General features: G+C 34.6%; 1 long non-coding RNA gene across 1 annotated transcript in view; it reads right to left on the reverse strand.

The window, feature by feature from the left end:
- The window catches only part of LOC102551587 (uncharacterized), a 44,029-nt gene extending 25,164 nt beyond the window's left edge, over window positions 1-18,865 (reverse strand). The window contains exons 1-4 of the long non-coding RNA XR_594992.4: window positions 18,780-18,865; window positions 18,074-18,372; window positions 7,038-7,092; window positions 5,367-5,522 (exon numbers count right to left, since the gene is read on the reverse strand). This is a non-coding gene — a long non-coding RNA (uncharacterized LOC102551587). The remainder of the gene's footprint in view (window positions 1-5,366; window positions 5,523-7,037; window positions 7,093-18,073; window positions 18,373-18,779) is intronic.
- Between the last annotated feature and the right edge of the window lie 9,125 nt (window positions 18,866-27,990).

A 27,990-nucleotide genomic window follows, 5' to 3' on the forward strand; every position in this document is an offset into this window, starting at 1 on the left:
AAACTTCGTATGTTTGGTTGATGCAAAAATGAAATGTTATTTAAATTTAACGGTATTTTTTATAAGTTGCCTTGTGACTCTCTTTGTGAGTAGCTAATTGTTGCAAAAGTTCTATGACCTGCTGAGATGAAATTGTAATTTTAAATTTTGCAACATAGTGTTACTCCAGACTCTCTATATTTAGGTTTTTTTTCCACAAATAATCAGCAGGCAAAGGGAGATGGGAGAGGTGGTTTGTAGAGTGGAAACCAGGAAAGGAGATAACATTTGAAAAGTAAATATATAAAACAGACAATAAAAAAGTCAAAAAAGAAAGTTATAAAGAATACACATATAGTTTCAAAATGTGAAATCTTTATTTTTTATTTTATTATTATTTCTAAAAATTCCATCATGAAAAAAGAAATTGTAATATTGAAATACTTTATTATCAATATGTTGGGGTTAGTCTATAATTATAAATCTTAAACTGTTTAGCTTATTGGATTGTGTAGCCCTGTGCTTGGTGCCTATGTGTTTAGGATTATAATATACTGTTGTGGAATTTTATCTTTAATAAGTGTAAAGTGGTCCTTTTTATCAGTTTTGCTTAATTTTGGTTTAAAGTCTATTTGTCAGACATCAGGATGCCTATACCTTCTTGTTTCTTAGTTCTACTTTCTTGAATAATTTTTTGTAATTTTTCTTCACATTTGTCTATTGTTAGTCACAAGGCTTGCTTCTCGGAGGTACAAAAAGATTAATCCTATATTTTATTCCAGTCTGTTACTCTGTAGCTATTTATTAGAAAGTTGGGAATTAATATTGGGAGTTATTGTGGATCAATATATGTTGAATCCCATCTTTTTGTGTGTGTTTATAGAATTCTCTTGTTTCACTGTTCTAGAATTATTTATTTATTCTTTGTGCTCTCTTTGGCATGCTTAATCTTTTCTTTATTTATACCTAAATATTGCTTCCAATATCCACTGTAGAGATGGCATAGTTATCATAAACATTTTAAATCATTTTTAATCTTAGAAACTTTTCTTCCTTCTTCAATTATGACATAATTTGAGGAGGACAGAAGTCAGAGCATCTGATATTTCATAACTTTCAGAACATCAGCACATATTCTTATTTTCATAATCTACATTGAAAAGTTATCTATTATAGGAATTGACCTTTCTTCTTTCCATCTTTCAATATCTTTTGTTCTGTACATTTAGTCCTTTGTATAAAAAGTCTATTAATTATCCAAGAAATCCTTGCCACCTCAAACAATAAATACAAAGAAATTCAGTCACACCATAGGGGAAAGTGGATACACTTTCTAGCAAAGTTTCTTAAACAACAGTTGAAGGACAATCACAGATGCTTTACTCTTAAGCATGTGTTTGATGCCTCTGGTATTTTGAGTCTATCTGCATTTTGATTCTTAAGGACCAGCACAAAAAGATGTCATAAACATAAAACAAAAATAAATTAATGTGTTAGATTACCAGCTATGCTTTTAACAGTGTGTATGCGAATATAAATCAAATTTCTATGTGACATAAGTATGTTTAATGTCTGTGATAATATATATATATACACACACACACACACACACACACACACACACACACACAATCAGATACAACAGTATCCATCCTATTTTTCCCAACATTCATGCGTTGGCAGAGAGATGGATGAGAAAGTCACTGTTGCTAGACCTAAGCTGATATAAAATTTTACAGTGAAATAAAATTTGGTGTTTCACGTTGCAAGAGTATTGAATTTGTTATGAGAGCATAAACTTCTAAACAATGAATTTATTCATGTTTTGCTCCATATGGAATTTTTGCAATGAATACTAATTTATGAATTTGTCAAAGCTTCATCTCACATATACATTCTGCTTACAAGTTCCACTAGGTACAATACAATATGCACAGGTACATTTATATCCATATATTTACTATATTAATATCGGTAACCTATGAGGTACACAAAATTAGAATACATAAAATACTCATATAATAGATGGTATTTTTTATTATACTATAATTTTTAGTATTTTTAATTTGAAGTTAAAAAACACTACTTTTTCAATTCCTCACTCTCAACACTTCCATATCCTACTTGCATTGTCTTAAATTCATATCCTCTAATTCTTTAAATGTTTTTTATTATACATATTCCCAAATATATGTATGCAGAATATATGTTTGTATGTGTGTAATTTTTATCATTATGATTCAGACTTACAAGTTGGTATTGAATAACCAACTGGGGACCTAGGAAAAACTATTTCTTTCTGCTCTCAGCATTCCTTAATTTTCTGTAGCTCTTTGCTAAGTTTTGAACTTCAATGTTTGCATGACTACTGGTGTTCACCTTGTTTAGTTGTTATTATGCAGCCTTGTTGATGGGACTACATGTACATAGCTTCTCTGATATTTCTAAGAGGTAAATCTGAAAACAAATTTCCAGTTCCTCTGGCTCAAACTGTCTGTCTATGACTTCTTGTGCTGTGGTTACTGAGTCTTAAGTGAAGGCATTGTACTATAGAAGTGTTGTATTATGTGTGGCTTTGCATCACACAATCAGTTGTTCTTTGTATTGATTTGTTATATTTTTCTATTATATTTTCTATGTTTTCAAAAGACCTTTTGTTGATGAAGGGTGGGATCTACACTTATATCTGAATATATATATATATATATATATATATATATATATATATATATATATCTTAAGCTAGGATTGGCAAATGGGTAAAACAAACTCTGTGTGTATTGCTGGGAATGACTTTAAAAAATTTGATGCTTTCTTGATCTATCCATTTTCCTCCCATTTAATTATTTCCTTTTAACTTAGATAGGAGTATCATTTCATAGTATATATGTACTACATTTTTTATCCATATGTTGTTTTAAAAGTTTTTAAGTTGTTTTCATTTTCTAACTACTGTGCCTAGAGTAGCAATGGACTGTTTGAGCAGGTATCTGTGGAGTAAGGTGTTGAGTTTTATGGACATAGGCCCAGTGATATCTATCTATCATCTGGCAGATATATACTTGGTTTTAGAAGGTTCTCTAAAAGCCATGAATTTTCCTCTTAGCACTATTTTCATTGTGTCCCATAATTTTGGTATGTTGTGCCTTCATTTTCATTAAATTCTTTAAAGACTTTAATTTCTTCCTTGACCACATTATCACTGAGTGGAACATTTTAAGCTTCCATATACATGTGGGCTTACTGGCTTTTTGTTGTTATTGAAGACCAACCTTAGTCCTTGGTGAACTGATCAGATATAGGGAGTTATTTCATTCTTCTTGTATCTCTTGAGGCCTGTTTGGTGACTGACTATATGGTCAGTTTTTGAGAAGGTACCATGAAGTGTTGAGAAGAAGGTATAGTCATTTGTTTTAGGATGAAATGTTCTATAGATATCTGTTAAACCCATTTGGTTCATAACTTCTTCAGGTTTCACTTTAACACTTTAGTTTCTGCTTCCATGATCTGTCCATTGATGAGAGTGGGATGTTGAAGTCTCCTACTATTATTGTGTGAGGTGTCATGTGTTCTTCGAGATTTAGTAAAGTTTCTTTAACAAATGTGAGTACCCTTGAATTTGAAGCATAGATGATCAGAATAGTTCTCAAAGTCTTTGCCAGTGCAATTAGACAACAAAAGGAGGTCAAAGTGATATAAATTAGAAAGGAAGACATCAAGTATTACTATTTGCAGATGATATGATAGTACACTTAAGTGACCCCAAAAATTTCCACTAGAGAATTTCTACAGCTGATTAACAATTTCAGAAATGGGTGGATATAAAATTAACTTAAAAAATCAGTAGCCTTTCTCTACTCAAAGGATAAACGAGCTGAGAAAGAAATTAGGGAAATGACACCCTTCAAAATAATCACAAATAATATAAAATATCTTTGTATGATTCTAACCAAGCAAGTGAAAGATTTGTATGACAAGAACTTCAAGTTTCTGAAGAATGAAATCAAAGAATGTCTCAGAAGTTCAAAAGATCTCCCATACTCATAGATTGGCAGAATTAAGATAGTAAAAATGGCCATCTTGCTGAAAGCAATCTACAGATTCAATGCAATCTTCATCAAAATTCTAATTCAATTTTTCATAGACTTAGAAAGAACAATTTACAAATTCATTTTGAATAACAAAAAAAAGTATAGCCAAAAGTATTGTCAACAACAAAATAATTTTAGGGGAATCACTATCCCTAACTTCAAGCTGTATTACAAAGAAATAGTAATAAAAACAGTATGGTCTGGATACAGAGATAGGCCAGCAGATGAATGAAATAGAATTGAAGACCCAGAAATGAACCTACATACCTATATTCACTTGGTCTTTGACAAAGGATCTAAAACCATCCAGAGAAAAAAGGACAGCATTTTGAACCACAGCTCTCAGGGACTAAACCACTACCCAAAGACTATAAATGGACTGACCCATGGCTTCAACTGCATATGAAGCAGAGCATGACTTTGTTGGGCACCAATGGAAGGAGAAGTCCTTGGTTCTGCCAAGGTGGGGCCCTTAATGTAGGGGAATGTCGGGTCCTGGGGCAGGAAGGGAGATGGATGCGGAGGGGAACACACTTATAAAGAAGGGAAGGGGGATCGGATAGGGGCTTATGTCTGAGAAACTGGGAAAAGGAATAATATTTGAAATGTAAATGAAAATATATTCAATTAAAAAAATAAAAAAGAGGGTGGTTCATTTTGTATGTATTTATTGAGCAATCATATTTGTTTCTGATTTATTTAGAAAATATTGTACATTTTATTCATGAATGATTTTAAATAATCTGCCCCATAATATTATACCATATGATAACTAGTTTATTGTTGAATTAATAATTTTTATTAATTCATTAATATTTTTATATTATTAATATGAATGTAAACTTTTTACCCCTTTGCTGAACAGAGAATTTTATCATGGTCTTATTTTTGTTATTGCTGGAATATGACATCATTTTACAAAATGAATTAATTTTATTTTTAATAAAAGTATACATGAAGAAGGGTTATGTGCCTGCATAAATGTAGGTCTTCATGGGGCTCCAATACAATTCCAATGGAGATGGAATTCCAGAGCTTTGTAAGACCCTTAGCATGGCTACTAGGAACTCACCATGGATCTTTTGAAAGAATAGAAATCACATAACTGAGGGACCATCTTTCTAGTCCTTGAATGTTACTGTTCAATGGCTTGAAACGGGCAAACTGCTGTAATCTAATTTTCAAATATGTCCCAAAAGTTTGTGTATCCTACCTTTTGGTCTCAGGTTGATAACATTGTTTCAGACAATGGTGGAACCATTAGGAGGTAGAGTCTTCATGGAGGAAATAAGTTACCTGTATGTATATTGAAGCTCTCAATCCTGGTCCTAGTGATTGTTCACTCTTTCATTCTTACATGTAGATTACATGTGATCATGCAGCACCAGTTTCTACAACCACAGCTTTCCTGTGTGCTGGAATGTATTTCCAGTCATGGTGGACCTCATCATTCTGGAACATTAAGCAAAAACGAATCTCTTCAACTTGAAGTTGATTTTTATTTCAGGACATTTTAACACAAGAGCTATTAAGTAGGTAACACAACAGCAAGGAGGTAGATAAAATTGAGAAAATATGATCATTTTACAAACATTGATAAAAGTTCATCAATCTTTCCTTACAAACACAGTAAAAGATGACCATGACATCAGTTATGATTGGCATTATATTTATCTGGAACATACTAAATATTGTTTCATCTTCCCTCAATGTCTTCAAACAATTCAGTTTTCTGAAACTTTTAGAGCATGCTGTTGGAAATAAAGTGGAAATCCACCTTGGACCCTGTGGTAGGTGATTGACACTAAAGTACATTCACGCGTCGCAAGATGGAGGCCAAAAGAAATAGTAAAGTTGTCTGGGTCAAGTGAAAGTGGTAAAGCAAAGTTCTTAAGAAGATAAACTGACCTATGAAAAGTGATTGTCCTGAGTCTTGGATCACTGTGACTTTTATTAAAGTTTGAAGAATCAAGGTGTGGTGACCTAATGAGCATGAAAATCAGGCAAGTGAACCATATTTTAAGGCTTTGCCTTGTTCATTTGGGTAGAAAAGAGTTCCAGAAGGGAAAGTCTTAATGCTGGGCTGAGTGCTATGTACATGTGCATGTATAGGAGTGCCACTTGACCATAGTAGAACTTTGAATAATTTTACGAGGTGTTGCCACCAATTATTTGTACCTGATGACATAATATGGTATACATAAAGCCCAAGGATTAGGATGAGTTTTAGATATGGCCTCAGGAATGACACATACTGATAGTTATATTGCTGGCTTTTGGTTTACTCATTCCAGCCTTTAAGGCCAAGAGTATATAACAACATGTTATTGTTTTGGGTTAGCTTTTAAATTTTATAGTCCATTTAGAACTGCTTGGGGTCTTCTCTTTATCTAATGAAAGGTCAATACTGGCTTGTTTATCTTTCAAATTTGAGAGTACTTACAAGCTGCTTGGGGACATTTCTCAGGGTTTAATGCAAAAGGCTGCACTTGAAATTCTGCCAATTCTTTAAAAGCACCTGGAACTCTGTCTCTTCCCTAACTTCCTAACTCTAGCCTATGCTATGAGTTCTAACATTCAGTTTAACTGGAAATTTTCATTTGCACCTGTGCTCCTGAAATTGTGTAGTGAAATCTTTATCAGTAGTACATTTCACTGCCAATGTTAAAAGACTTAATTTTATTAACTTCTTTCTAATTAACAATTTATTTCTTTTAGTGTTCTGCATATTCTTGTTTCTTTAAATTTTGTGTGATCTTGTATGTCCAGTTTTACAGGGTATCATAATTTTCTAATTCTTTGCATTAAACTGTTTAAAGATAACATTGTCACAGTAACTTATTAAGTGCTGCTATTGAAATATATTTTAAAATCTGAATTTGATTACTTAGTAATCAATAAGAGGTATTGCTCTTGCAGAGAACTGAAGAGGGTTTCCAATGCAAACTCCAGACAGCTCAAAATTACCTGGAACTTGATCCCCAAGAGATCTGTCTCTGAGCTTCATAGGCATCACGTATATCTACAAACAAACGCAAACTATAATTAAAATCAAAACACTTAAAACCTGATTTGGATTGTTTCCCAGTTAACTTTATCAATGTGTATAAATGTTTGACATTTTACATTTCATATTTTATGTGTATGAGTGTTTTGCCTGAATAGATATTTATGTGAACCACATTAATAACTGTTTTCCCTGGGGCCTAGAAGAGAGCATTGGAAAGTTGTGTGTTCTTGTGAACTGAAACAGCTCTTAACCCTGAACCATCACACCAACGCCTTGATAATGTATTTGTATGAGAATGTGTCTGGATTAAAACAAAACAAAACAAAACAAAACAAAAAACCCCATTTAATCTTATTCCTTAGAATTCTCTACTGTTTTGTTTGCCAGATGTTAAAAAAAGTTTCTAATATTTCAAATTTTTGCATTGGATCTGTCTTCTCACTCTTTTATTATTTTGCGCTTTGTTTGATTATACCATTTCTTTAATAAAAACTTCACCTATTTCTTCAAAGCTCTGGTAGCAGCCTAATACTTATATTTCTTACTTCATACAACTATTTTACATCTCTTAAAATATTATATCAATGTAGGAAGACAACTATTTTCCAATTACCATGCTTTCAATGGCATACCATTTCCAATTTTCAGTTAGGCATGACCTTAAGGATACACACCTTGCATTTCCTATAGGTAGCTGAATCCTAAATGTGTGTATGGAAGAGTTCAAGTCTAGTCCATAGTTTTATTCTTTCTCCTGACATGAACCGGAAAGGAAAAAGTGAAGCTTGGGAAATTTCGGCACTTTTTAAATGTCAACCTTAGGCAAAAATTAAGGAAGTAATAACCAGGTTTGGATAAAGCATTCCTTAGAAACAGAGAGAGAAAAACCACCATGGGTTACATAGTGTCAGTGTATACAACCGTTTAGAGGACTTTGATAATGTTACCATTGAATTAGATGGAAGAACATTTATCTAAAGATGGCAATGAGATTATTAAAGTGGTAGAATCCCCGTCAGTGTAGTGATTGAAGAAGGATGGGTAAATCTTGCCTGAGAATGTTACATAGCTTACCTGTGCAACTTCCTATCCTGCGCATTGTGTTGGGATTGTCATTGCAGTCTTTACAGTCTTTATGTACTGCTCCCCAAATTACCCACGATCTTGCTATAGAACTTCCTTCCGTATCTTAATTCAGTTTTGAAAATTGGACACATTTAATTTATAAATAAAAAAGAAAGGAAGGAATAAACAGTTTTATAAATATTAGAAAACTACCACCACCATGACCAAATAAAAAAGGACAGAATTGCAGAACTAGATAACTACCAATTATCATGTCCCTACAAATAAAGAAGTACAGCAGCCAGTGTGGTAGCTCAGGAATTTCCAAACTCACAAAATAATTGATATTCATAATACTCATGATGAATAAAAATAATTAAAAAACTGTTTAAAGAGCATGTCAAAAATAAGAACTTATCTGAATCAATTAGTTTAGAGGCTCCTTAAGTCAGAGGAAACATTGTAAACATAGAAAGGACCTAAAAGGACATTATCTGTATGAAATTCAATGTCTCGAGAATGTGTTTGGTAAAGTCAGTTGAATATCTGTAAGAAACATAAATCAGAAGAATGAGCAGCACTCCTTAAGTTCCTGCATTTCTTTGTGGTCCACCAAATTAGAAGCTGGCTATATCAGTGTTACATCTCTGAAAAAGAGATAGACATTCTACAAGGACTATTGAAACTGAATTGTGATGTTATTACTACCTAAAATGATATTGATGGTGACTACAGCTCAAAGTGTGGATGCCAATATGAGATTTGGCATTGAAAAGAGTCCACAGAATCCCAGTGCACATCAATTAATATTCTTCGAATAGCAAATAACTTCTTTAGGCAGGTTCTAAATATTTTTAAAATAAAATAAAACAAATAAGTTGAAGTGAGGATGACCTCACTTAGTTTCGTTGACTTAGATAATTCATCTGCTAATAGCAGTTCCATAATTCAATTTTCCATTGTGTAAATGTATCTTATTATTCTTTAGTTGACAGACACCTAAGTTGTTTCCAGTTTCTAGTTATTAGGAATAAAGCTGTTATGAACATAGTTGAAAAAGTGTTCTTTTATCTAATGTTTTATACATTCCATGCAAGAATCATATATTTACTTCATTTCTACCCCTCCCTCTATCAATGAGTATCCTATGCTGTGACATCCTCTCATAGTATTCATCTTGATTTTAATTACTACTAAATTTTCTACTTTACTATCTATCTACCTACCCCTCTATCTATCTATCTATCTATCTATCTATCTATCTATCTATCTATCTATCTATCTATTGATATATATATATACAATATGATATAATATCTATTATCTATCAATCATGTCTTTCTATCTATAGTCTATCTCATCTATCTATTTATCTATCATCTACATACCTAACGTGCTGAGTCTATTTGAGACTTTCTTGCATGTATATATCATGAGTACAAATACTACTTTTTTGTAGGCATATGTGCTTGGGGCTGACAACTAGAAATTGGATAATCTGTCAGGAAGTTTGATCCTTGAGAATGCTGATTCACCATTTCTCTCCAGCCATGAATTGTCTATAGTTGTTTATAAACATATGGGGCTCTGTTCAGGTACCTCCATAAACACAACATGCCAGCTAGTGCTGTCATTTTTCAGGTGTTACAATCCCTACATCCCGTCTTCCATAATGCTTCTGGAGCATTCGGTGTAGGAGTTATGCTGTACTCACTGGACTTGACCCCTGAATGCAAGTAATTCTCTGCATTTTGTTTGGTTGTGGTTATGTAATGGTCTTTGTCTATTAGAAAAGGAAACTTCTTTGATAAGTTGTGTTAATTATATTTATCAGAGGGTATATGAATAAGTATTTAGTGTGTTTTTAGAAAAATACAGGGTTGACCTATAATGAAAATCCTTAGAAACATTTTGTACAGCTGAATGCAATTTGCATATTATAACCTAAATAAAATTGCAAACAGTGAAAACAAGAACAACTGAAGTGTATATATAAAATAAAAAGGGCACTGAGGTCAACAGGTTGTTGAACTTATATTTTATAAATTTGTTGAGGACTAAATGTGCAAGCCAATTGTAAAGAATAAAATTCCCACATAGCTTAATCCTCTGGGGATATGCAGTATCAGACATGTTTACACAAACTTCAAGATTTTCAATAAATCTTAGTTATCTTCATAAGTGCTTACAGAGACATTCTCATTGAATTAAGTAATTTTTAAGAATTTCAGTGGACTAGAATATGAATTTAACTGTGCAGAGTGGCCCAGGATATACAAGATAGTAGGAAAATATAATCACCTTACCCAAACACAAAATCCATTTTGTCAGTGCCATCATCTCCATAAGAAATAAAGGTAAATTTTTAATTGTTAAGACAGAAAGAATTCTTGGTAAAGGCCACATTCCTAATGTGAATATCACATGCATGTCCTTATAGTCAGAAATAGGAATTTTATGGCTGCTAGTAAGTATCGTAGGTGAGAAAATGATGAAATTAGCATTGATTTACTTAAGTATAAAACACCCATGGATGAATCACATATCTAATGTGGGGCTCCGTTACCCTGCTTCAGCGCAAATTACTTCATGCCATTTGTGAGAACACCTGCCAGTTTTGAACAATGACATTATCAGCTATGTGCTTTTAAAAAAGCTTTCAAGTACCAGTTCTGAAAAGCTGCTCGTTCATTTGTCAATCATTTGACTCAGATTTACGTGCATTAAATGGTAGTGTATCTCCTCATTACAGAATTATCGCAATTAGAAGGTATTAACTGAACTAAAATACATTTTCCACTTACATGAAAGTTGACCATATTTAGACACTTACTTTCATTAGTCTCTTTTAAAATTAAAATTAGTCATTTTGAAAATAAAAGTAAAATGAAAAAATTAGGATCTCCAGTTTTCTTAATAACTTTAAGTCATTTTAATAAGGATAACATTAGTGATCATAAATATAGAAAGACATGTTTTACACTAGGTTAACTATATTAATTCTGGCTTTGTTTCTGTATTAGTTTATATATATATATGCATATGTATGTATATATTTATATGTATTAGTAATAAATATTAATATATTTCTATATAAATATTTAAGTGTATATTTGTTTGATAAATTTTTCTGTAAAATTCAATACTTTTAAAATTATTACGAGAAATAGTTCAGATTATAGCCTAAGATGTATTAAAATGCCATAGGATTTTCAATATTTATATTCTACATTAAAGATGCAGACTCAGATACGTACTGATTTTAGAGTTGGGATGACGGAACAAAGCCACAAGACAACACTTTGGTTATGAAAAGTGACATAATTAGGTATAACTGTAAGAAACTTGGAAAAGCCAGATAGAGGATGCAAATTTGGGATTTTATTTGGGGGAAATCCACTAGGATTTTCTAGAGCATAAGTCTATGATTCTTTCTGTTAGACAGGAACTTTCAGGGCAGGGTACCCTTGCATGAGGAGCAAACAGAGGCCAAAGCAGAGCTAAGCAGATAAAACTATACAAAAGGTTATTTTTTTTGCCAAATGTGGCTGAATAACTATAAAAATATCTTTATTGACAAGATGTAATTGTTTCAGAGCCTTACTGCTGAATAAGCTCACTCAGTTTAGTTCTTTCTGGACCCTTCTCACTGGCTTGTTCAATTCATATGTTCTGGCTGAAATTCTTCTTCATGTGACTTACTCAATCTGGCTTCTCTCGGCCTCTTGGTGAATGCTGTACTGGGCTTCAAACTAACTCTGGCAATTTCTTCTAGTCTTATGGCTCATTCTAAATCTTATTCTTTTATTCATTCTTTTATTCTTATCCTTTGGCTTCATGCCTATGCTGACGGGCATGGAAATACATCAACGTGGGATAAAAAAAACAAAAAACAAAAAACAAAACAAAACACTCCACTGAGCTCCTGGACCTGATTCCCAACTGCCTCTCTCTCTTTGTTCTTAAGTAGTTTCTCTTTCCTGTGCAGTTCTCAGGTGAGTTGACCACATCCCATCTCTGACTCATTCTGTCAAATCTTTCTCTGATTTGTCCCTTTGTCACCCCCTCAATTAGATGTCAACTTTGTCATATAATGAGATGTCACTTTCAAACATGACTGCTTCCTTCTACAAACTAATGCTTATCTTAAAGATGTATGCTTCCAGTCAGAGAGATTAAATCTGTGTTGTTTACCTGTATTCCAGGTAGCTCAGACTGACCTGGGTCTTCGATGTGATCCCTTGCCAGAGCAGCCATGTTGCTGGATAAAAATTCCTCTATAAATATCAAGGCCCAATTTTCCCATACAGTAACCACTCAACTGTCCTAAGGTTCTTATTTCTAATAAAGTACTGAGGTCTATAGCATGCTAAATGAAAACAAAATAATTTTCATTTTACTGAATCAAAATGTAGTTATTTACTTTAATTTTTCAGCACTTTCCATCTAGAATATTTGCAAAAGTAATATGATTTATGTTCAAGTTTTGTATTTTATTGTATTGGTATGCCCATCATGTGCCTGTTAATTTTTAAGGTAGGATACTTATAAACTGTTATGAAATGAAATGTTTTCAGGTGGATACTTTTTTCTAATGTTAAACATAAAAGAGTAAGTTGTCCTTTTTTAGGATCAAAGGTAGTTATTACTAGCTTCAGAAGTAAATATAGCTATTGTCTTGATCCATTTATAGGACCTTGAGTCAAAGATGAAACCTAATGGGGCAGTGAAGATTAGAGACTTTTGTAGGACAGTGGATTATCCTTAGAGAGAGCTAATTTCTTCTAATGAGAAAATGCCATAGCCCCTGGCAAGCGGTAGGCTTACTTAAGGCTAAGTGAAGAAAACAAACCAGGAAATGCAGGCTAATACTCATCCTTCACTGCTTCTGTATGGAGGCACACTTTACAAAACCATGCCTATTGTGTTGCTCATTGATATTCCTCATTTATATGCAAGTTAGTGTGACTTATGTAATTGACTTTCAAAGAGGAAGAAATTGGATAGGAAAACCTTTATACATAAAAAAGCCTATAATCCTCCAAATTTTCCTATTAAGCCAAGGGCTTTGGTTTAAGTAGCAGGTATAATATTATTAAGTTCATTTGCTGGCAGTTTTAATCCACATCCTTTAACCCAGTACTTATATAATAAATGGGTAGTTTGATCCTCTCCAGTAGGTCATCTAATTCTATTTCAGCAATAGAAATAAATTTTAGAAAACGTTCTCAATATGCATCTTGCCATCTTACCAATGGGCATAATCAGACTTCTGTTTTCTTTGTCTAGAAAAAATTTTCATCATTAGGTCACAAGTGTCTTTTGTATGAAATAAATATTTGTCTTGTGGGCATTTCTCTTCTATAGAACCTGTGCAGTATGGTTTTATTTTGAGTTCATGATTGAGGTCATGATTGAATGATTGCTCTTAGAAACATGCTTGCTTTCTTACTTCCCCTCTATGTGTCAATAAACTTAGTGTTCTGCAAAACAAGTAGATAAACTTCCAGAGAATTCAACCATGCTATTGCTGTTCTCGAGCACCCTGTCTTCTCTATTGCGAGATAGTAAATATTTGCTATTGATTGTATTTATTGCTATTTATCCAATTTCTGGTTTTATTATGGTAGATTAAAATACCTATCACATATTTCTGTGTCCTTAATTCAATAATTTCTTTGTTTCTCTTTCAGCTGTATTTAATAATTGTAACGACACTTTTAATTTTTCCAGAACTGTTAGGTGTTTACTATGCTTATCTTTTAAGCATAATATATATATGTACATATACACAAATATGTATATATTTGTAATTTTTTAAGCATATATATTTGTGATTGTCCTCTTTTCACAGACAAGTTTCTTTGATATTTGGCTAAGACTACACTTATCAGTGTAGATAAGGAAATGTTTATATAGATTGTTGTTGAGGTTGCGATTATTTAGTAAAGTAATGAATGTGAATTCTTCTCCAAAATCATAGATTCACTAGCACTGAGTAGTTAGCTGTATTTCCAATACTGGGTGTAGAAGTAGATATAATCTGCCTGATAAAATTGTCATCTCAGGTTTACTCCTGAAAAGTTCACCCTTTCCACTGGTTTCTGAACTACGCCTGCCTCGTTCAACTCAGCTTTTCTGACTAAAACTGCTCTCCACACTGACTGATTCAAACTGGCTTCCTCTTACTCCCAGGCTCCTTCTGTATTCACCTGTGACCTGACCCTGTAAAACTGTCCCAGTAAAACTGCTTTGAACTCCATGAATTAAACTGCCACCAAATGAAATGCGACAAACTAAACTCCACTGAACTACCTCCTACCTGACTCCCAACTCAGTCACTTGCTTTTTCTCCCATGCTTTTCATTTTGTACTTTTTAACATTTAAATTAATTAATGTTATTTATTTTTACTAATTCATGTTGCCTCCATCTCACTGTCCCGCTGGTCACTTCCTCCCATAATTTCCATGGCCTTATAGTAGCCATCTCTACTGTCATGCTTCAATCTGATCCTGAACCCCTGATTCCCTTCCCTACCCCGCCCCCCTCCAAGATCCCTCACTACACCTACATCTTATGACTATTTTATTCACTTTTCTAAGTGAGATCCAAGCTTGATCACTTGGACCTTCCTTCTTCTTTTGCCTAATGTGTGTACGGAGAGCAACATGATACCTGTATTTTATGTCTAATATCCACCTAAAGTGAGTAGATACAGCACATGTCCTTTTGGGACTGGGTTACCTCAGTCAGAATGATATTCTCAAGTCCCATCCATTTGTTTGCAAAATTCATGAGGTCTTGGCTTTTCTGGCTTTTGCAAATAAAGCTGCTATAGTTTAGCAAGTGTTTGTGTAAGATGTTGGAGCATCTTTTGGGTACATCTCAAGGCGCGGGTCTTGAGGTAGAACTATTCCCAGGTTCTTGAGAAAATGCCACTTTAATTTCTACAGTGGTTGTACTTGAGTTTCCACTCCCACCAGCACCAGAGGAGTGTTCCCCTTGCTCTACATCCTTGCCAGCATGTGCAATCTCTTGAGTTTTTTGTTTATTTGTTTGTTCGTTCGTGTGTCTTTTAATCTTAGCCTCTCTGATGTGTGTAAGGTGGAACCTCAGAGTTGTTTAGATTTTCCTGATGGGCATGGCCTTTGAACATTTCTTTGAGTACTTCTAGGCCATTCAGGATCCATCTGCTGGGAATTTTCTCTTGCTTTAAACTAGCTTCACTTTCCTATGTTCTTATTACAGTTGGGCATATCCTGTGTCTGGCTCATTCTGTCAAATCTTTCTCTGATTCATCTCTTTATCTATCCCTAAATTTGGAAATTACTGTCAAACATGGCTGCTACTTTCTACACACTAAATTTAATTTAAGAGTGTGTACTAAGGGTGTTGTCTATATTCTAGCTTGATATATAGACCTAGGAGGTCTTTGGATGTGATCCATTGCCATAGCAGTCATGGCTATGGATTTAAATTCCTCTAGAGACTGGTCTGATTTCCCTATTAGAGAGAGTTAGTTTCAATTAGAGAACTCTTGCTTCACTACCAAGATATGGTTGCCACTAATACTCTGTTAGAATATCATATCATGCTGGTCCTTACTATGTTTCATTTAGAAGATTGATTCACTTTTTAGTAAAATGAAAGGCATTCTTCAGGGAGAAGAATTAAATGAAGTCTATCATTTTAAATTACATTTTATTTATTATTTTTTGTTTTTTTATTCCATTTTTATTAAATTGGGTAATTTTATTTCAAATGTTAGTCCCTTTCCTGGTTTCCTGTCCATCAGCCCCCAGCCCCTCGCCCTCCCTTCTATATGGCTGTTCCCCTCCCCATCCTTCCCCCCATTATTGCCCCCCCCAACATTCCTCTACACTGGGTGTCCAACCTTGGCAGGACCAAGGGCTTCCCCTTCCACAGGGGCCCCAACGAGGGTATTCACTGCTACTTATGAAATTAGAGCACAGGGTCAGTCCATGTAGTCTTTGGGTAGTGGTTTACTCCCTGGAATCTCTGGTTTGTTGGCATTGTTGTTCCTATGGGTCTGATTCCTCTTGAAAGTGAATGAATTAGGAATAAGAATTCATTCTTTCTATGTCTTTGTTATTTGGTAGTTGTGATATTAATACACTCAGAAGAAATTTGAAATAATTAGCCAGGGAATATATTTCAAATTAAAACTATGAAGATGCATGCAGAATACATTCAATTTATAAGTATCTGATAACCACCTGTTATACAAGCTCTAACTCTTGCTTAGGGGAAATGTAGAATAAAATTCTTAGTATAAAACATAAAATTACCTTTAGTATACATGTATGAATAAATCACTATGTGCAATCATACAACACAAATGATTGTAAAAGGTTTCAGAGAATTTGATTTTCTGTTGTTGCTTTGCTCTGTTTTTTCCTTAATAAATTAATATTGTCCTGATTTCTTATGCTCTTTATAACCCATTATCAATCATTCCTTTTCTCCTGCTCTGTTCCAGTACCCACTCATGCAAGTCTTCCCCATTCCCCCTTCCCCTTATTTTTTGAGAAGGGAAAGACCTCTCTGGGTGTCAAGACCTCAGACCTCTCCTATCTCCCCTGCACATAAATATTTCCTATATTTTTAGAAGGAAATTAGAATTTACTAGTCCACTTAACATTATAATTAGAGTGTTAATGGCATATTTTAAAATTAATTAAGCAGTGTATAAAATATTTTACTATTATCTTCAAATGTGAAATTGACACATATTTTGCATATTTATAGGTAACCATCATGTATATATGTATGTGTGTGTGTGTGTGTGTGTGTGTGTGTGTGTGTGTGTGTGTGTGTGCAGGAAAAAAGTCTGCTTTTATGACTTCCTTTTATTAATCACTCATTTTGAAAACTAAAATATTATCATAAATATTAGTGATCTGTTTGTGAATTGAGACTATGAGCTTTGACAACTTGAAAGCTTCACTGCAACATCATTTCATGACCCCTCTACTTCACCCATTTAAGTGCATATATCAGTGTACTTTTGTGTATTTTCAGGGCTGTATAAACTAACCATTGTTAGCATTCCTTCTAGGCTCTACACCACAGTTATCTGGAAATAGCCAGGTATGCCGAACTCATGAAAAGGGTCTGTTTGCCCCCTCCTCACTCTCTTACCATCTTACCCTCTTACCTGCTTACTCCCTTACTCTCTTACCTTCTTACTTTCTTCTGTCTCTGTCCCTTCTCTCCCCATTCTCCTTCACCCTCCCTGTATTCATTGCAGGTCTCTACTCATGATTTTTTTTTCTCTCTGTGTGTCTCTCTCTGTCTATCTCTTTGTGCCTTTGTCTGTCTCAACTCCCTTAACTCCCCTCCCCATGCCCAAAATAAACTCTATTCTATACCATATCTGTCACATGGTTGATGCCTCAGGGAGAAAGAATGCTTCAATGTGGGCCCATGGAGGGACCCCCTTCTACCTCAGCATACCTCACTCTATTTTGTTCTTTCTTTTTTATAAAAAAAAACAATCATCACTGTAAATTATGATTGGGGTATTTTATCACTTCTGAAAGGAACTTCGGAGACTTTGAAATAATCCTTACCACAACTGTTGAAAGAATTGAGAAAATTTAATGTATCATTTGATTCCATTTTTTTAGTTCTTATGGATATTTCATTTAAATGAAATTTTACCATATGTGTTGCTGAGTTTTTATCTTGTTTCACTAAGCTTACTTTTGAAAATACTTAACTTTTTATGTGTATGAATGCTTATCCTGTACACATATATGTGTAACTTATGATGCCAGCTGCATTCTGAGGTAAGAAGAAGGCAACAGACTCCTTGGAACTGGAAGTAAAGATAGTTGTAAACCACAATGTGAGGGCTGGTAACTAATCTGTGTCCTCTGAAGAAGTGAAGAAAGTGCTCTTACCTGCTAAGTCGTATCTGAAATGCTTTGTCCTTACACTTCTCGTGTGTCATTCAATTGTAACTATTTGGTACCCACTTTCCTTAGGGAGACTTTTTCTTCTGCTCTCAAATTTTCTTAGTCTCCTGTAATACCTTGTGTAGTTGTAGCCTGTCCATTGTTGCGGTCTTGGTTCTGCCCATGCTTAGGCAGTCGGGCTAATGAAACTTTATATGTAACTTTTGGCACTCAAAGGACATAGACTCGGCCAACTTGTAGTTATTCTAGATTATGAAATCTTTCTGCCTGTCTTCCAGTATGATCTGTATGGAATAGTAATACTTGGTTATTTGTATTGCCAAATGGCATTCCATGTTAAACAAAACTAGAAATGCTATAAACGAACTGTAGGATAAGTCTCTGTTAAACATATTGACAAAATTAATTTTTTTACACAAGCCACACCAAGTTGATTGTGGATGACAGCACCCTTTAGTCTAAAGTCTCCACAATAGAGACAATGCCAGGGGGCATGAATATCAGTATTCATCTCTCTCAGAATCCTGATTTGGTAACTGGCAGTGACTTCAGTTCATTCTCCCATTGTCATAATTTCCCCTGTGAGACACACTAAACTGCTCAAAATATTTGCCAAAATAAGTCTTCCACATCACACTGCTTTTATATCAGCCATTTTGTAAAAACAATGAGAAAAGTAAATAATGCTGACTATTGTAATAAGGATCAGTATATCTTTTTGTGACAAATAGGATCCCATGGAGGTGTTTCTGTGACAAAGATGAACCTTAGATCTTTGGAACAGGTTTAAAGAATATGTAGAGATTGCAACTTCTATTCTATTGTGTTCCGTTCCGTTCCGTTCCGTTCCGTTCCGTTCCGTTCCGTTCCGTTCCATTCCGTTCCGTTCCGTTCCGTTCCATTCCATCGTATCGTATCGTATCGTATCGTATCGTATCGTATCGTATCGTATCGTATCGTATCGTATCCTATCCTATCCTATCCTATCCTATCCTATCCTATCCTATCCTATCCTATCCTATCCTATCCTATACTATCCTATCATGGTAGATCTAGAGCACTATAGACAAAATGTGATGTAATATAGTTTGAGTATAGAATACAAGACTGACAATAGTAACACAGACAGAAAGAAAAGACAATTCTGTTTAGTCATCAGTGGGGATGAAGGACAATATTAAGGAAATGGGCCACATGTTCTTCTTTTTGTTCACTGGGAAAAATTCTGATTTCTTTATAAAAGTCTCTTAAACACTGAGCTTGGGTTTTATGTACAATAGTATACTTAGTTCCTTGGCATAATGAATTTCAAGAGAATATAATCCAAGCCATAGCATGGATAGTGCTCTCAGAACTATGTTGAAAGGGATTTGAACCTGATATAAGATTTTGTAAAGCTTAGTGGGAAAAGGTATGAATGAATATAATTTATAGTCATGAATGATGTAAACAAAGCAGTTGAATATTTTAAAAGAATACAGTAATTTAAAGAAAAATCCAAGGACAATGCTACTAAGCATACCGAAATGGACAGTGAAAACTCCATGAGAATTCAACTCTTTACAAAGAAATAGAGACAACTAAAGAATTCTGGGGAAAGCAGAGATTGTTCTTCGTAAGGAAGAGCATACCAATTGCTCATCTAGTACACAGTGTTTAGTCCTGAAAACATACATACATTATGGCATTGACCAGGTTACATTTTGGAACACACACACAAACACAAGCACATGGACACAGAAATACATCTATACCTATACACACACACACACACACACACACACACACACACATATATATGTATAGATACACATACATATACATGTACATATATACATAAAGATAATGCATGCAGTAATAATTAATAATAAGAGAGATCATAGATTTGAAAAAAGAATAAGGAAGGGAGTATAAAAAGTTTTAGAGAGATTAAAGTGAAAGGAAAAATATTTTATATTACAATATCAATAATTTTTCAAGTGAAAAATGAGCCAATATTTTTGCTGGAACAAGAGGAATGACAAGAAGCCACTAACCAATCAAAGTCTTCACATTGTGGAAATAAAACTTCACTTGGAAGAAAAGACTCTGAACTAAAAAATTTAAGTTTTTCTACTCTGCACCTTGGCTCAACTGCCATGGTAAAAAGAAACGACTGTATTTATGGTAGATCAAAATTAGATTACATCTCAAGCCTCTGTTAGACCTTTACAGTGCAGCCACTGATATATAGTCAGGAATTCAACATGCAGGTCATTGCACCAAGGATGCAGAAAGCAGCTGAGCCCTGACTTTTTGAGTCAGAGCTGGCTTTGCAGCTCAGATGGCAGAGAGGCCATTATTTGAAGCATATATGAGCCAAAGGTCCTAAAGTATTGCAGATGGCAAAGCCATGGAATAGTTACTGAGGAAATGTGCAAGAGCTGAGTAGATCCAGCCCAAGAAGTAGGCTCTCTGTACCTCAGTTGTCATTGCTGGTGAGGTGGGACTCCGAAGGCTTTGCAAACAAGACAATGCCAACCCAAGACCTACATTATGAATATATAGCAGTAACCAGGTTTTTTCCTTGCTTAATTTCAGTTTTGTTGTTAACAACTTTTTGCCGCATCCTTATTCTTCTCTTTGTGAGAATGCTTATTCTATGACAATGTGTGTTTTGAGTATGTAACTAATATTTTAAAATTTAAAATTATTCCACTTCCCATTTCCACTTCTTCCCTCTAGCCCCTCACATGTACTCTTTCACTTCATTTGTTTCATCATCTATGAGACAGGTTTATTGCTGTAACTATGAGGAATTTTCTAGAAAGATTTAACTGGAAGAGTTAAAGAAGACTCACTATGAAGGTGACTGAAACTAAATAATGAAAAATGAGAATGTGAGAACATTACATTCATCTCCTCCTTCCTAGCTGGGACTTCAGTGTGAACATTTGCCACATGCTCCTCTTGTCACGAATTCACAGACCTACTAGACCCACACACACACACACACACACACACACACACACACACACACACACACACAAAACTCATGTTGTGATCCATAGAAATTCTTTAGTTCTTATGCTGATTGTCTCAAACATTTTGTCATGTCACCAAGAAACATAAGAGTATTCTTGTCATAAGTGATTACCAACCAACCTTCTTTTATGTACTTGTGATTAGCTAATATTAGGTATGCCATGGTCTGTGTGATATAGCTCGGGGCTTACACAGTCATGAAGAGGAACCAGAGAACTGAAGTGATACCTTTCATGCCTATTTATCCACTTCAAAATCTTTCTGCTAATAGGAAGAAAAGAAACTTGCAGAGACTTAATAAGAAAATAGATTGTCCAATTAAAACTGACATAAGAACAGATGCCTGTCCTAAAATGAAATGGCGATGGAAAATAAACAGGTAACATAGTATCATATGTTGAACATATGTCACTTGCAAATTACAAGGTGCTTCTCTAAACTTACAAATGGTAAAATTAAATAACTGCACTCTGATGAGTGTGGGAGGAAAAACACTGAAACTCAATGAATGACAAGGTAAAAGAGTAATACTGGGTCAGAAGACTGTTTGGCAAACTCTTTCCAAAGTCAGTATGTCCTTACTATGAGATCCAGAATATCTCTTTGACAGTTGCAAAAAACACAATAAAATATATATGTATTCACCCATAAGACTTCATATACCTGTTTATAGACATTTATTTGTTATTGCCATAACATGAAAATAGTTAAGTCATTTTAAGAAGGCAAACAAAAAGTTGAATCATGATAAATTTATAAAAATGAATGCTACATGTCATTGTATAGACATGATCCCAAATTAAAAAAAATAATTAATTTCATATGCAGAATATTAAGTGTGAGTGAATCTACTTTGAAAAGTTTTCTACTTTTAGATTTATGCTTGTCAGTGGAGGAAAAGAGTCTATGGAGATGATACAAAAACAAAAAAAAACAACAAACAAGCAAACAAACAAACAAAAACAACAACAAAAAAAACCCAAGGAACCAAACCAAAACAAATCAAAAATACCTCTGTTTATCAGGGCTAGTAAAAGAACGATGCACACATGGAATGCATTATGTGATTAGTAAAGCAAAATTGTACTAATACTGAAATTCCCTATGTACTACACTTCAGGAATATACAATATATTACCATAGTAGTGACGGGTTAATCTGATTACATGTTCATTAAAAGTACTGTAGCATGTAACCATGGTGACAATCCATACCACATGTATGGATTTTGGATGATGATGTTCCAGTGTGTTTCCATCTGATCTTTATCCCTGAGCATTGATGTTGGAGGTCTGTGTACATAAGGCTAGACAAGGAATCAAAAGGGTGTGCTCGGGGCTGGGGATTTAGCTCAGTGGTAGAGCGCTTACCTAGGAAGCGCAAGGCCCTGGGTTCGGTCCCCAGCTCCTAAAAAAAGAACCAAAAAAAAAAAAAAAAGAGGGTGTGCTCTCTAGGCGACATTTACTGTGGTCTTAAACTACTTTAAACTGTTTTAGACAAATGTCACTGTCAAAGCTGTAAACATAAAATGATGTAAATTCATCATTTAAGCTTTTCAATCTTCATGCTTCAACACAGACTATTCGTAAAGATGGGGCTGATTGTTAAGTTATAGTCTATGATTTATTAAGAAATATTCTCCATAATGTCCTGTGTAAAATAGCAGAAATAGCCTGCAGGTAAAAGGAGATAGTAAGAATTAATTACTTCATTTTCCTCCCATCATAACACATTCTATTCTGTCAAACTTATCTGTTCTCTCATTTCTGGTGGCAAAATGCATTTGTCAGATATGTGAGGAAGAAAGAATTTTCCCAGTAGTCCTGAACATATTTATACATGCACCTTATGTATTCATAATCAATAAAACCAAGTATGGTAGTACATGGATATCTTTTAGAAAAAATTATTTAAACTGGATATATTTAAGTAGGGGAGGTTGTAAAGGTCATCTCAGAATAAGGCTAAATTCAAAACATGTTGTTCTTACTTCAGTTCCAAAAATATGCCAGAAAAACATCTCGTACCCACAAGCATTTTAACCCAATTAGTGGTATGAGTCTAGCCAATATACTTTCTGTCATAGTTGCTGTTTGGTTTGGCATTTCTATTCTTCAGTGTCACTTCTCATTAATGGATGTGCTTAGTTTCTGTCAACGGATGACTTCTCACTGTCCTTTTACTTCATTAACTGATTATTTTCTAATTGCTATTTTATGCATCCACTTGGTTCATCAGCTTTTAATGTTCCACTGAATTGGGTTCTTTGTCTGAATGATATGGGAAAATGTGTCTAAATGTTATCACCTAGTTTTAAAATCCTAACATAGTGAGAGTTTATTTTGGACCTCTATCAGATAACAATCCACATGGAAATAATTAAAAAGGAAATAAATCCATATTCTCATGAAGCTCTGTTCAAAAATGATTTATTTTTGCTGGTTTCGATTTACAATTAAAGAACAATGAATCAAGAGACTTTGCAATATACTTTTTAATTTGCTTATATTTAAAACCCATACAATTATTTTATCATATTTCAACAAATGAGAATTCAATTGAAGTTTCAGAGTATATTTTATTATATTAATAATATTTTTCCATCACATCATTGTTAATAAAATAAGTTAGCGAATAAAGCATTGATGTATTCTAGAATTTATTAGTTAAGATAGGATTTTCATGTAAAAATTTGAGTGTAGAAATATTAGGGAAATATAAATATGAAATACAAAATTTTAAATTTTTGTTACAATACCAAGCAAATGAAAGCATTGAAATTCATTCTTACTTTGTTTGTTGTAATAAATATTCATGATCTATAGGAAGTGGACTTATTAAGATATATGGTTTTATTGGAGAAGATGCAGCTCTGTTAGAGAAAGGTGTCACTGTGGAGGGAAGGATCTGATGTTTCATATATATGTCCAAATCTGGTCAGTGAAATAATAGAGCCTCCTCCTAGCTAAATGTGGAAAACAGTCTCCTCCTGTTTGCCTTCAGATCAAGATATAGAACTCTTGGCACCAAGTTTGCCTATAGTATGCCATGCTTCCAACCACAACAATAATGGACTGAACCTATGAAACTCTAAGTCAGTAAACGTTTGCCTTTATAAGAGTTGCCTTGGTCATGGAATGAAACCCAACTCCTTAGGATAGTGATGTGACCCTTATTTTCATAGTCAACAGAAAATTCTCTATATAGGAGCTGAAAACAGTATGTCTTGATCCTTTGATGGGAAAAACTCTCTTTGGGTCTTTATATGGTCTCACTTGGAATTCCTCAAACTCCTAAATATTCAAATCTAAAATAAGATCAGTATACTTAGATTGAGACTGGGTAGAAAGGGGGAAAAAAGCTCTGACAAAGGCTTATGTGAAATCATTCTTTCACAGGACAACAGTTGTTAAACAATCTTGTAAGATTAGAGAAATCATTCATATAATATTCACAAAATAATTAATATTAACATGCCTATAATTAGACCATGATGACAATAAGAATGAGAATTTGATAATGAAGGGAAATACATGTAGACAACTTGTTGAAAAGCTGTGCACTAGGAAAGAGCAGGTGAAAAGCAAAGGTAACTTGGACCACATTCACAGGTTTGTTTTGTTTTAATTTGTTTTTGTGAGACAGGGACATAGTTGTTTTCTGTTATTCCTATTCATTGATATTCATTTTATAGAAGAGTTTAAGAACATCTTTCTCATTTCCCCTTTTATTAAAAATCTATTTTTTTCCTTTTAACATCTAGATTATGGTTTCCTCTACTGTGTCTCCCACCAGTTCCTCCCACTTCATCCTCCATCCAGATCCACCCACTTTCTGTCTCTCCTAAGAAGACAAGCAGGCTTCTAAGGGATAATAATTAAATTGAATCAAGTCAAATATGATAAAACAAAAACGTAATTGATGGAATTGGGCAAAACAAACAGAATGAGAAAAGCCCAAGAGAAGGGACAAAAATTCGGAGACTAACATATTCACATCCTCAGGAGTTCTATAAAACCACTAAATCAGAAGCACACAAAGGACCTGTAGGATGAGAAGTGAGGAAGGGAAGGGAGAGGACGAGGAGGAGGAGGAAGAGGAGAAGATTTTTACCTGTCATCTACTGCTAGGCATGGAGGCTAATCTTGAGAGTTAGGTATGGGAACAAGTGACTACATTTTTGAGATTTTGGGCATGTGCAGACCCATGTTGTCTCAATTTTTACATTCATATGTATGTCCATAACATTGATTTAGAACATAGATGCATTTTCATCCAGCAGCATGCAAGATTTGGCAAGCAAGCACAACAAAAGATACGATCTCTTTGGAATCCAGCCATACCCTGGATTATATAGTGGGAACTTGCTGGAATACAGACATGATCATTCAAAAGGAAAGCAAGTTTAGCTTGTAGAAGTAAGTAATCAGCCACATTTGAGGGACAGACAAATTGATGAAAGATTTGACAGAATGAGTCAGAGAGAGGATGTGACCAATTCACATTAGAACAGCACTTAATTGGACATGCTCTGGATGTGTCTCTCAGGAGAGATCTATATCCGGTCCCTTTCAGCATGCACTTTTTAGCCATGTGGCCATTCTTTCAGTTGCTGCTCTAAACTTTATCTTCATAACCCCTCCTATGGATATTTTTCCCTCTTTTAAGAAGGAGTAGGCACATCCGCATTTTGGTCATCCTTCTTGTTGAGCTTCCTGTGCTCTGTGGATTGAATCTTGGGTAATTCGAGCTTTTGGGCTAATATCCACCTTCTTTTGGGGAAATTGGAGGAAGAATTGAAAGAGCTGAAGGGACTTGCAACCCCATAAGAAAAACAATGCCAACCAACCAGAGCTCCCAGGGACTAAACCACTACTGAAATACTATACATGGACTGACCCGGGGCTCCAACTGCATATGTAGCAGAGAATAGCCTTGTTGGGGTACCAATGGAAGGGGAAGCCCTTGGTCCTGCCGAGGTTGAACCCCCAGTGCAGGGGAATGTCAGGGGTTGGGGCGGTAATGGGGGAGGATGGGGGAACACCCGTGTGGGGGAGGGGAAGGGGAGAGGACTCATGGACAGGAAACAGGGAAAGGAAATGACATTTGAAATATAAATAAAGAAATATTTCTACTAAAAAAGTTGGCGCTTAAAAAAAGAAAAGAAAAGAAAAGAAAACTCTACTATGACCCCACCATGATCCTTGAAATGGTAAGCCCCAATAAATTCTTTCTTCTATGGAAAACAAACAAACAAACAAACAAACAAAACAGCACTTAAGAGAGGCTACTTATGAACAGCAAGAGAAATGAAGGTGAAGACAGAATTAGCCAGAGAGATAAAGTGTCAGAAGTTTAGAACAAATTGCCAAATTTATTATGAGTCCAGGTTGAGCAATTCATTCTGAAGCCGAGAAAAGCCACACTGATTCATTCAGCCTGGTAGATTAGATTGTATGCAGGTTGGAAATGTCCAGGTCTAGGGCTTAGGAAACGTCTGTGGTCAGCTGAAGCCATATATTTGCAGTCTGTGTATGGCTCAAATCTCTCCACTTTATTTGAGAAAATAAAAGTGACATTTTCAAGAGGTCCTTGTTCTCTTGGTGTCCAACTGCTTCTAAGGCTCTTACATTCTTTCTGCTTCTTCTTGCACAGGATTCCCTGATCCCTGAGGATTCCAGGAAGACATTCCATTTAGAGCCGAGTATTCCACGGTATCTCTCTCTGTGTGTAATGTCTGGCTGGGGGTGGGGAAGAGTCCAGTATTTGTCTCTTTCTGCTACAGGAGGAAGCTTCTCTGATCAAGTCTGAGCAAGGCTTCAACATATGAGTCTAGCATGAAGTCATCAGTGGTCATTTTATTGATGTTTTGTATTTTTTTTTCAAAGAGTAATATTTGTTTTTTCTCCTTGTTCCTGTGGTATATGATCTCAATTCTTAGTCAAACAAGCAGTGTTGATTATTGGGTCCACTTCATGAAGGTTGGTAATTTCCACAAGATTTGTGGCAGTATTGCTATAGCAAATCTTGCAGACAGGATGCCATTGTTGAAGAAGAGGTTTATGCCTCATTCCTGGTCTTTCCACTTCAACCATGGGATCATGAAGAGTAACTTTTTGTACCAAATGTGATAGAATGTAAGTAAGTACAGGCATTAGTTTGACTTCTTGGTCTATTTTGTTGGTGTTGTCTTCAACAATGAGTCTTGCCTTCAGTTTGAGGAGTGCAACCTGTAGTTTTGATTTAGTAGTACTCCACTCTATAAATTTACCACATTTTCTTTAACCCTTCTTCCATTAAGGGACATCTAGGTTATTTCCAATTTCTGGCTATTATGAAGAGAGCACAAATGAATATGTTGGAGCAGGTATCTCTGTTTTGATTAAAATGTCCTCTGGATTTAAACAAAAAGCAGTATATCTGAATTTTTAAGTAAATAGATTTCCATCTTTGAAAGGAAACCCCATGTTGATTTCCAAAGTGGCTGAACAAGTTTGCATTCTCAACAGGAAAGGATAACATTTCACTTACTACAAATCCTTTTGAGTGCAAGTTGCCACTTGTTTTATTGACCTTTTAATAATTCTAAATGTATAATGTAATCTCAAAGTGTAAGATGATATCTCAAAATAATTTTGATTTGCATTTCCCTGATGACAAAGTAACAGAACATTTCAAGTTTTTTCAGCCACTTAATATTTCGCTTTTGGCAATTCTCCTTTTAGCTCTGTACCCTATTTTAAGTCAAATTATTTTCTTAATATCTATTTATCTTTTTTATTTTTATTAGTATTTATTAGCCCTCTCTTGGACTTGTAGTTCATTAAAATATACTTTTCCATTTCATAGGCTGCTGTTATGCATTCATGATAATGTTC

The sequence above is a fragment of the Rattus norvegicus genome, chromosome 11 (assembly GCF_036323735.1).
Source record: "Rattus norvegicus strain BN/NHsdMcwi chromosome 11, GRCr8, whole genome shotgun sequence".
In the NCBI taxonomy this organism is placed as follows: domain Eukaryota; kingdom Metazoa; phylum Chordata; class Mammalia; order Rodentia; family Muridae; genus Rattus; species Rattus norvegicus.